Below are 9,914 nucleotides of genomic sequence, written 5' to 3' on the forward strand. Positions count from 1 at the left end.
CACGTCTCCATGGCAACGGCGTACCGCGGCCGCAGATGAATGAGCTAGAGCTAGGAGAGGAGGAGCACGCAGAGACAAACGCTCCCCCTTTCAGCCCCTAGGCTGCCCCAGAGAAGGGGATGCAGATCTGGCGCTAGGAGGAAGGGGGCGCCCTCATAATCAAAAAGACTCCAAAACCCATTCATTCCCAAATGATCCTTTGTGTCCCTAAAATCCGGAAGCTACATGGTCCAGGGACCCCTGATCCTTTGGTTTAGGGCTTCTCAAGTCTCAGGGTTCCCCTTTACCCCCATCTCCCCTCTCATTCCGTCAGCTCTCTCTGCGTCTCAAACTCTGCGGAAAAATCAGACATCATGTGGCTTAGCGCCACCGCGTGGCCACTGGTGGCGCTGCGTCAGGTGTGCCTGTGGCTGGGGTCCCGCCGTCTATGTCGCCCTCTGGCGTTTGATAGTGGGAAGATCATAAACTATTTCAACAGTCTTCACACAAGGACCTCTAACTAACGAGGCATCATTGAGACCGTTGATAACGTTTGGCCAGTGCTCTTGATGTGTCTAAGTTGCTAAGTGCTTCATTTCATTCCCACAGCAACTCTGCATTTCAGATGATGATGATGATGAGGAGGTTACTATTACGATTTTACAGGTGAGAATAACAGGCTGATGAGAGAAGTCGAGACTTGCCTAAGATCCCACAACTGTTAAGGGGCAGAACTGTCACCTGAACTCATGACTGAAAAGTAATTGTGACACTCACACTTCCAAATGCATTGTCTTTGTCGATCCACCCCATAGTCTCTTGAGATAAACAAGACAACACTTTTTAAAATTATTCCCATTTTACAGGTAAGGAGACTGAGACTCAGAGAAGTGAAATGTTCTGCCCCAAGTTTCAGCAACTATGGATAGAGTCCAGGACTGTAGACCCATGATTTAGGGATTTTTAGGCAGTTGGATAATGGGGAATCCAGCACACCCTTGTGAGACCTTACCCCTTAGTAAGAGAGACTGAGGAGATAGCTCATCCAGGGTTACTCCTCCATTAGCAAATGCCCAAGGACAGGAGAAGAGCAGGGACCCTCCCCCACCTCCTAGAATTTTGAGAGTTCATAGGAGCTAGATGCTTGTTTATTTCCACATACATAAAAATGTATTCTGTGCATCAAATTTTAGTGTCGTCTTCTAAGATAGTCTTCCCACTTATGCAGGACCATTTGCACTTATCCAGTATTGGGCTGAGAAAATGCTTCCTGGTTTTAGCTTGCTGCTCTTAAATTCACCTGCCCTATTTTCCAGTGCCTAACTGTTCTCAGGCCTATTGTCTTCTTGTTTTTCCTGCAGAGATGCTGACTCCATGCCAGGCTCTGGTGGCTGTTGTTAGTTTTTTCTTACTGGTTTGTATTTTGGAACTCAGGGGTGTACCTTGTTATCTAGTTTTGTTGCAAAACTTTGACCATGTGATTTGATTTTATTATATAGTTACTCTGTTTTAAATGGAGATTCAAATCTGTGCCTCCACTGCTGCTGCCTTCCCCGTTATTCTTAGCTAGCCCACTTGGGGATGCCAAGGGTTTGAGTGTAAACCATTAAAGGGAATCCAAGGGGCTGGTAGTCACACTTTCTAAAGCTCCAGTTTAAAGGCACTGCTGCCAGTGTGGCTTAGATCTTTCAGGAATTTACAGTGAACCAGTCAGCAAAGAGCATGTTGTCCGCATATGGGTGACAGTAACGCCACTTACCAGACCCTGGATTTCCAAGGCTTTAATTAATGGCTTTCCTGTTCCCATTCAAGGGGAACCAACTCAGTCAACATCTTTCCTTCATCCTGGATGGTTCTGTTGTTTCCCCATGAGCTTCTTGACAGGATTTGCTGTCTTTATGGCAATCTAGAAAGGGCTGGAGAAATCCATCCAGAAGTGACCTTTACTTAGATTTACCCAGATGCGTCTGCAAATAGCTTCTCCTAAATGCTTTCCTACTGTTTCCTCCAGTAGGAAATGCTGGAGGGTATTGGGGTGTTCCCTGTTTTTGACCCCAAACTTTTTCTCCCAAGGTGCATTTACAGTTGCCTACATAGACCCACTCTGCCTCTCCTGACACGAATGTCCTCTGGAACAGCCAGTAACTCAAGGAAGTCTACAGGATTGGGACAATTTGGGACCAGTTGGCAAATTCCCTATGCACTCACCATTCCACCATTGGATTATAACCATCCATGTGTAATTTCTTAGCCATCCCATATCTGCCCCCAAGTGGCTCCCAGGGATGTGCTCCAAGCCCAGGGTTTTAGTGTCATAGCAGTGGGGGTGGGGATAGGCTCAGGGATGTGTCCTCTCAGTTGGTTTTCCACAACTGTTCAGTTCTGACTTCTACCATGCAGAGCCAAGAACCATCTCATGAGCATTTTCAATTGGAACCGTATCTAGTAAATTCTCATAAACCAAGCATACTTGGGAACTTTTTCACAAATAAAATCTCTGGTATTGGATACTTTCCATTTGCACCTCCAGACCCAGTTGCCACCTTCTCAAGCTTGCTTCGAGTGCTTCTCTATGATGGCATCCCGCCCCTCATCTATGGGTATTCTCTATGATGGCATCAGGGAGTTCCTTTGCCCATTGGTTGCCAGGTGATGTGGCCAACAGGAATCATTGGCAAGAAAATAGAAGGTTGGAGGAGAGTGAGGCAGAGGTATCTGAACTTCCTAGCTCCATCTCTGCCGGGTGACCACAGACTGGTGGCATTTCTTCATCAAAGACTGAAGTCCTGGGGCACCTGGGTGGCTCAGTGGGTTAAACATCTGCCTTTGGCTTGGGTCACGATCTCTGGGTCCTGGGATCAAGCCTTGAGTTGGGGAGCAGGGAGCCTGCTTCTCCCTCTCCCTCTGCCCCTTCCTCCTACCCATCCCTTGTGCTTGTGCGTGCTCTCCCACGCTCTCTCTCAAAAAAAAAAAAAAAAAAAAAAAAAGACTGAAGCCCCAGTCAGGCACTTCTCTCCCTGCAGCCTCCCTCTCTAGGTTCAGACTGACATGTGGCCCTCTGCTACCAGTAGTCTGACCCTTGTTTCTCTACAGCTACATCTTTGTTTCCCCAGGTTGCATGTGCCATCTGCTTCTATCTCAGGAGCCTGACAGATAGCCTCCCCTACACATCTTTCCCAGTGACTCATTGCCTTGAATTAAATTGCCTATTTCGGAACCAAAACATAATAGGAAGGAACAACAATGTAAAATGATTATAAGAAGGTAATAGAAGATTCATAAATGAAACCTAACATAACTGGAATTCCCAATGATGAGATTAGAAAAAAAAATGCAATAGGAAAAATATTAAAAGACACAGTATCACACTTTCTGATCTAAGAATTAGCCTTTATTTATATATAAAAACTCATAGGTTGAAAAAGCATGCATATCCTGGAGGAGGGGGGAATGGCATGAAAGGATAGAACAAAGCCTCAGGTACTAGATTCATGAAATCTGAAGGTACTAGATTTCATGGATACAGTCAGATTCCCATTGGCATTCATGGCGGGGGGCGGGGGAAACTTGTCATATAAGCAAGTAGGAAAACATCATTCATTCATTCAACAAATATTTATGCTAGATCCTGCTGGAGACATTTGGGATACAGTAATGTACAAATTAATAGTCTCTCCCTTTGTGGAGTTTACAATCTAGTGGGGACAGAGACCAAACAACAGACATAATGAATAAGAAAATTCAAAGATGTTATGTTTATGGAAAAAGAAAATGTGGAACAAAGTTGTGGGATTGGGAAATCTGGGGGTTGGAATTTTAAATAGAGTAGTAGGGAGGACTTGTTGACAAGTTAGGAGCTCTAACGGTAGGCCGTGTTATACTGTGGCAACAAATATGCTCAATTCTTCACTGCTTACAGCAACAAAGGGAGATGTTGAGGGGCAAGTTGGGAACTAGATATTGAGTTCAAGAGGGAGGTCTGAATTGGATATAAATTTTCGGGGAGATGGTATATAAGTGGTATTTAGAGTCACGAATCTGGAGTGAGCATGACAGAAAAGAGAGGGGTCCAAAGCCAGAAACCTGAAGAGATCAGGGAAGAGAGGGAGACTGAGAAAGAGAGACCACTGAGGCAGGAGGAAGAGGAAGGAATGTGTCCTAGAAGGCAAGTGCAGAAAGGATTTCCACAAGGAGAGAGCGGTCTGTCAGGTCAATTCTGAAGTGAGAATAGCTGAAGTCAGTAGATGAGAACTGAGAATTTAGGACTTGGATGTCATGGATGACTCTTTCCATGGATGGCCAAGCTGAAAGCCAGGTTGGGATGGGTTTAGGAGGAAACTGAGGAGAAATTGGAGATAAGGAATATCAGCAGGGTTTTTTTTTCTGCAAAAAGGAGCAAAAGTAGGGGTGGTAGTTGGCAAGGGAAGTGAGATCAAGAGAGTGTTTATATGTTTTTAAGATGGGAGGAATGACAATATGTCTATATACTGATAGAAAGGATCCAGTCAAGAGCAAACATTGCTAGAGGGGAGAGAGTGGAGACTTGCTAGAGCAGAGTCCTTGAGAAGGTGAGAGCAGATTGAATGTGGTGGACAAGGGGGGAACTGGCTTTGGACAGGAGCTTGGGTGCTTCAGAGAGCAAGAAGAGCAGGTGTAGGAGGGGTGTATGTTGTAATCAAGTGGGTGGAAATTCTGATTGCTTCTATTTTGTCAAGGAAGTAGGAAACAGAGTCATTAGCTGAGAATGAGAATGAGGGAAGAGGTGACAGCTTGTGGCCTCTTCCCCATCTTCAAAGCTAGCAGGGTAACATCTCCAAATCTCTCTCTGACCCACACTACTGTCTCCTTGGTCTCCCCCGATTTAATTTAATCACAGCTGCAAAATCCCTTTCGCCCTGTAAGGCTCTGGAGATTAAGACGTAGATAACTTGGGTTTCGCCTATCGCACTTGGTAAATAACTCAGAGCATCACATTCATATTGCATATGGTGCCATCAGAGTAAAAAAAATAAATTGAATTCTACTATTTCCAGATCTTTTCTGTGGAATTTAGGGCATTGATTGGGAAAGTCTGGGAACCTCAAGATTTCAAATGATAATATTTAGAAGAAATCAGAGAATGCCAAGTATCCTGAGCCCCCAAATCCCATGCCAACTGAAGCATGTGCTGCCCTTCCAAGGGAATGCCCATTCTCTTCGTGTCTGATCCCTACCTTTCCTCACTGACTTCAGACTTAAACTAAAACCCTGTTCCAGGATGCCTCAGAGGAACAAGTACAAAGTCTGATGCAGAAGAAAATACCAAGCTTTTTGGTTACCCAGTGGTACATATTATATAAGCAAGGCAAAATAAGTGCTTAAATCATTTATTTACCAGTTTTCAAGATAAAGAATTGGCATCTTATCATAATGCAATGTGGCCAGTTATTTTTTTTTTTTAATTTATTTGACAGAGAGAGAGACAGCGAGAGCAGGAACACAAGCAGGGGGAGTGGGAGAGGGAGAAGCAGGCTTCCTGCCAAGCAGGGAGCCTGATGTGGGACTCGATTCCAGGACCCTGGGATCATGACCTGAGCCGAAGGCAGACGCTTAACGACTGAGCCACCCAGGCGTCCCTGTTTTTTTTTTTTTTTTAAGTAAACTCTATCCCTAACGTGGGGCTTGAACTCACAACCCAACCCCAAGATCCAAAGGTGCATGCTCTACCAACTGAGCCAGCCAGATGCCTGCAATTGTTATTTTTTTTTTAGATGTATGTATTTATTTGAGAGAGAGGGAGAGAGAGAGTGAGATAGAGAAGTGCAAGTAGGGGGAGGGGCAGAGGGCAAGGGACAAAAACAGACTCCCTGATGAGTGCAGAGCCCGCCTTGGGGCTGGATCACATGACCCTGAAATCTTGACCTGAGGGAAAACCAAGGATCAGAGCTTAACCAACTAAGCCACCCAAGTACCTGCCCCCACAATTGTTATTCCTTTTTTTTTAAGATTTTTTTTTTTATTTGAGAGCGAGAGAGCTCAAGCATGAATGGGGAGAGGGGCAGAGGGAGAAGCAGACTCCCTGCTAAGCAGGGAGCCAGACGTTGGAGCTCCATCCCAGGACCCTGGGATCATCACCTGAGCTGAAGGCAGACACTTAACAGACTGAGCCACCCAGGTGCCCCATGCAATTGTTATTCATATTAAAACTCAATTGGCCTTGGGTGCCTGGGTGGCTCAGTTGGTTAAGCGACTGCCTTCGGCTCAGGTCATGATCCTGGAGCCCCGGGATCGAGGCCCGCATCAGGCTCCCTGCTCGGCAGGGAGTCTGCTTCTCCCTCTGACCCTCCCCCCTCTCATGCTCTCTCCATCTCATTCTCTCTCTCAAATAAATAAATAATATCTTAAAAAAAAACTCAATTGCCCCATCTTTGGCCTCTTCACAAAGGCATCAGAGATCTTTTGAGTGTGACCTTAGCAGCCTTTGGTAGCTTTTTACTATCTGGTGTGATAAGATATTCCAGCCTCCCGGTATTTCTGGATCAAAGATTATGCACCTTTTACATTTAAATTTTTATGAAATCCAATTTATCATTTTTCTTCTTTTATAGATCATGCTTTTGTGTCCTATCTAAGAAAACTGTCCCAACCTGAAACTAACGCCACATAATATGTCAATTACACCTCAATACTAATTTACAAAAAGAAAATCGTCCCTAACTTAAGATCAAAATTATTTTGTTTTCATTTTATAATTTTCATAGTTTAAAGCCCTTACACTTAAGCTAGCTGTTCCATACTCCATGATTTTGACCACAGGTGTGTGCAGTCTAGATTAGGTTTTGTTAAGAGAAACATGCACAGAGTTTTAATTAGAAATGGAAAAATGTTATTTTTATGATTTTAAAAAGGAAAATATTCTTGCTTTGATTTTTATTTAGTTTTTAAAGTTCATTTATTTGTCTTTTTAGTAATCTCTACACCCAACATGCAGCTCAAACTCAGGACCCTGAGATGAAGAGTCACATGCTCTTCCGACTGAGCCAGCCAGGCACCCTGATATTTATTTATTTATTTATTTATTTATGAGAGAGAGAGAGAGAGAGCACACATGCAAGCGTGAGGAGCAGAGAGAGAATCTCAAGCAAGCTCCACGTTCAGGGCAGAATTCAATGCTTGATCTCACAATCCTGATATCATGACCTGAGCTGAAATAAAGAGTCTGATGCTTAACTGACTAAGCCACCCAGGCGCCCCAAGTTTTATTTATTTTTAATTACACAAATGACACAGGAGAATAAACTGTACCCAAAGAGCAAAAGTACATAGAGTAGAAAGTGAAAGTCACTCTTGCATACATTGTTATTCATTCATTCAAGAAATCTGGGTTAGCTGCCCATTCACACATTACTTCCACAATCCAAGATTCATTAGTCTACATACAAAAATGTTGTATACAGTATGCTGTTGACATATTATGGCAATAACTTTACCATTTTCCCATAGCTACATTCTCTTATTCCAAAGACAGTAAAATGGAAATCTTTGTATCACGACAGACTTTGTACATGCAGAGGGTAACTCAGAAGATGCAGGTTCTGGAGACAAAAGAACCGTATCTTGTTGTTCCCCAAGACTAAAATGAGAAGGCTTTCCAGTGGTGCTGATGTCTTTCAGATGTGTTAAAAAGAAAACTGAAGTTGCAAGACAACTCAGGGGCTTTCTTGTTATGACTGCTTCCTAAAGATGTATGTAGTAAGAGTTTAGTTGTGTGTTTTTAAATCTAATTTCAAATTATCATCATCATGGGCCAGCTTCTTTTTCACTCTCCCCAATTAACTGAACATGGAAATAACGAGAAAGACACATATGTTTTTGACATAAAATCCAGAACGGAGATGCTAACAGCTCCCAGTGAATCACCAATCTTGATTTCATCTGAAGGGCAATGGGGTATTTCTCATCTGCTTCAGCTGAAAAATCATCTTTTTTTTTTTTTTGAGAGAGAGAATGAGAGACAGAGAGCATGAGAGGGAAGAGGGTCAGAGGGAGAAGCAGACGCCCCGCTGAGCAGGGAGCCCGATGTGGGACTCGAATCCGGGACTCCAGGATCATGACCTGAGCCGAAAGCAGTTGCTTAACCAACTGAGCCACCCAGTCGCCCTCACCCATTATTTTCTTACTGTGTCTCTGGTGTACTTCACAAATTCCTGCAGTTTTATCTCCAAAGGCAAAATAGATCAGTGTCATTTCAATAGATTTTAAGTCATCAAATACCAAATCATTCTGCATTGAAAGAGCTGTGCTTAAAACAATGTAACTTTATTTCTTCTACCATCTTCAGAACCTAGAGTTGTAAAATTAAGCAGAAGCTTACTTGAGGATTCCGGTCCACTGAGTGGGTCTTCCTTCTTTGGCTGCAGGATCTGACTGGTAACTACACACAGTCCTAAAACTACTATCTCCATGGTTTTATTAGCCCGTGTCGCTAGAAATCCTGTCCTTATCAATAGAGGGCGCTGAAGAGCCACTGAAGGAAGAAAGGGTTTTCCTGGTTCTGATGTGTCTCCCCTGCCAGTCTCTTGCAGAACCCCTTTCTCTAGTGCTCATTTCTCTCTCTCTCTCTCTCTCTCTTTCTCTCAATTCCAGTGGGAGGGCGCCTGGGTGGTTCAGTCAGTTAAGCATCCAACTCTTGATCTCAGCTCAGGTCTTGATCTCAGGGTCATGAGTTTAAGCCCTGTGTTGGGCTCCATGCTGGGCATAGAGCCTTACTTAAAAATAAAAAAAATAATAAATTAAATAAATTCCAGTGTAGTTAGCATACAGCATTATATTAGTTTCAAGTGTACAATATAGTGATTCAACAGCTCCTTATATTACTCAGTGCTCATCGTGATAAATGTACTCTTTTTTTTTTTTGCTATTTATTTAAAATTTTATTTTAATTAGCAAACCTGGGAGGGGGAGCCACATTAGAACTCAGAGACAAAGGTGGAGACCCAAAAATCAGCTGGTTTTTCCTTGTCAGGCTGGAGGAGAATTTCAACCAGACCACATCCATTCCAGCTCTGGAGACAGTTTACTCTTTAAATCCTGATTCCAGGTACGTTGGTTGCAAACTGGCTTCACTTCATCCAAGGACCTAGCTCTAGGGCTTTCATGGCATCCTCAAGTTTGAGCATCCCTCGTTCCGGTCGCTGGCGGTGCCATTCAGCCATGGACTGGAGCATCCACCTGGCCCTGAGCTTATACAAGTAAGAGCCATAAACCACGATCTCGGTGAGGTCCGAGGATTCCAGAACCTTTAGCTCGAGCATGACTTTGCTCACTTGCTCGATGTACGGGATTCGAGATCCAGCTGGGCCAAACATAGCTTCCAAGAGCTGCGTCTGGACCTGCAACACCTCGGGATCCTTCAAGTCTTTGGGAGCTTTCACACACGGTGGAATATCTTTTCGTTCTGGTAGCGTCCCCATCTGGACTGCCTCAAAACTAACCACACTCCAACCTAGGCTAGGCCTGAGTCGTCCCTGATAAATGTACTCTTAATCCCCATCACCTATTTCACCCATCCCCCCATCTACCTCCCCTCTGGAGGTATCTATCTTTGTAGATAACAAACTGTTTTTTTGGTTTGACTCTTTTTTTCCTTTGTCCATTTGTTTTGTTTCTTAAATTCCACATATGAGTGAAATCATACGGTATTTTTCTTTCTCTGACTGGCTTATTTCACTTAGCATAACACTCTCTAGATCCACCCATGTTGTTGCAAATGGCAAGATTTCATTCTTTTTTATATTATAAATATAAAATATTCCATTGTGAACATTCCATTGTGTATATAGACCACATCTTTTTTATCCATTCATCTATCGACAGACATGGGCTGCTTCCATAGTTTGGTTATTGTAAATAATGCCGCAGTAAACATAGGGGTGCATATTTCCCTTCAAATTACT

At 43.5% G+C, this 9,914-nt stretch overlaps 1 pseudogene; it reads right to left on the reverse strand.

Moving 5' to 3' along the window:
- Nucleotides 1-9,080: 9,080 nt before the first annotated feature.
- On the reverse strand, nt 9,081-9,431 carry LOC114220222 (developmental pluripotency-associated 5 protein pseudogene; annotated as a pseudogene).
- Between the last annotated feature and the right edge of the window lie 483 nt (nt 9,432-9,914).

The sequence above is a fragment of the Eumetopias jubatus genome, unplaced genomic scaffold, assembly GCF_037043125.1.
Source record: "Eumetopias jubatus isolate StellerSeaLion01/CBP00866 unplaced genomic scaffold, mEumJub1_p1.0 scaffold_13, whole genome shotgun sequence".
Lineage (NCBI taxonomy): Eukaryota > Metazoa > Chordata > Mammalia > Carnivora > Otariidae > Eumetopias > Eumetopias jubatus.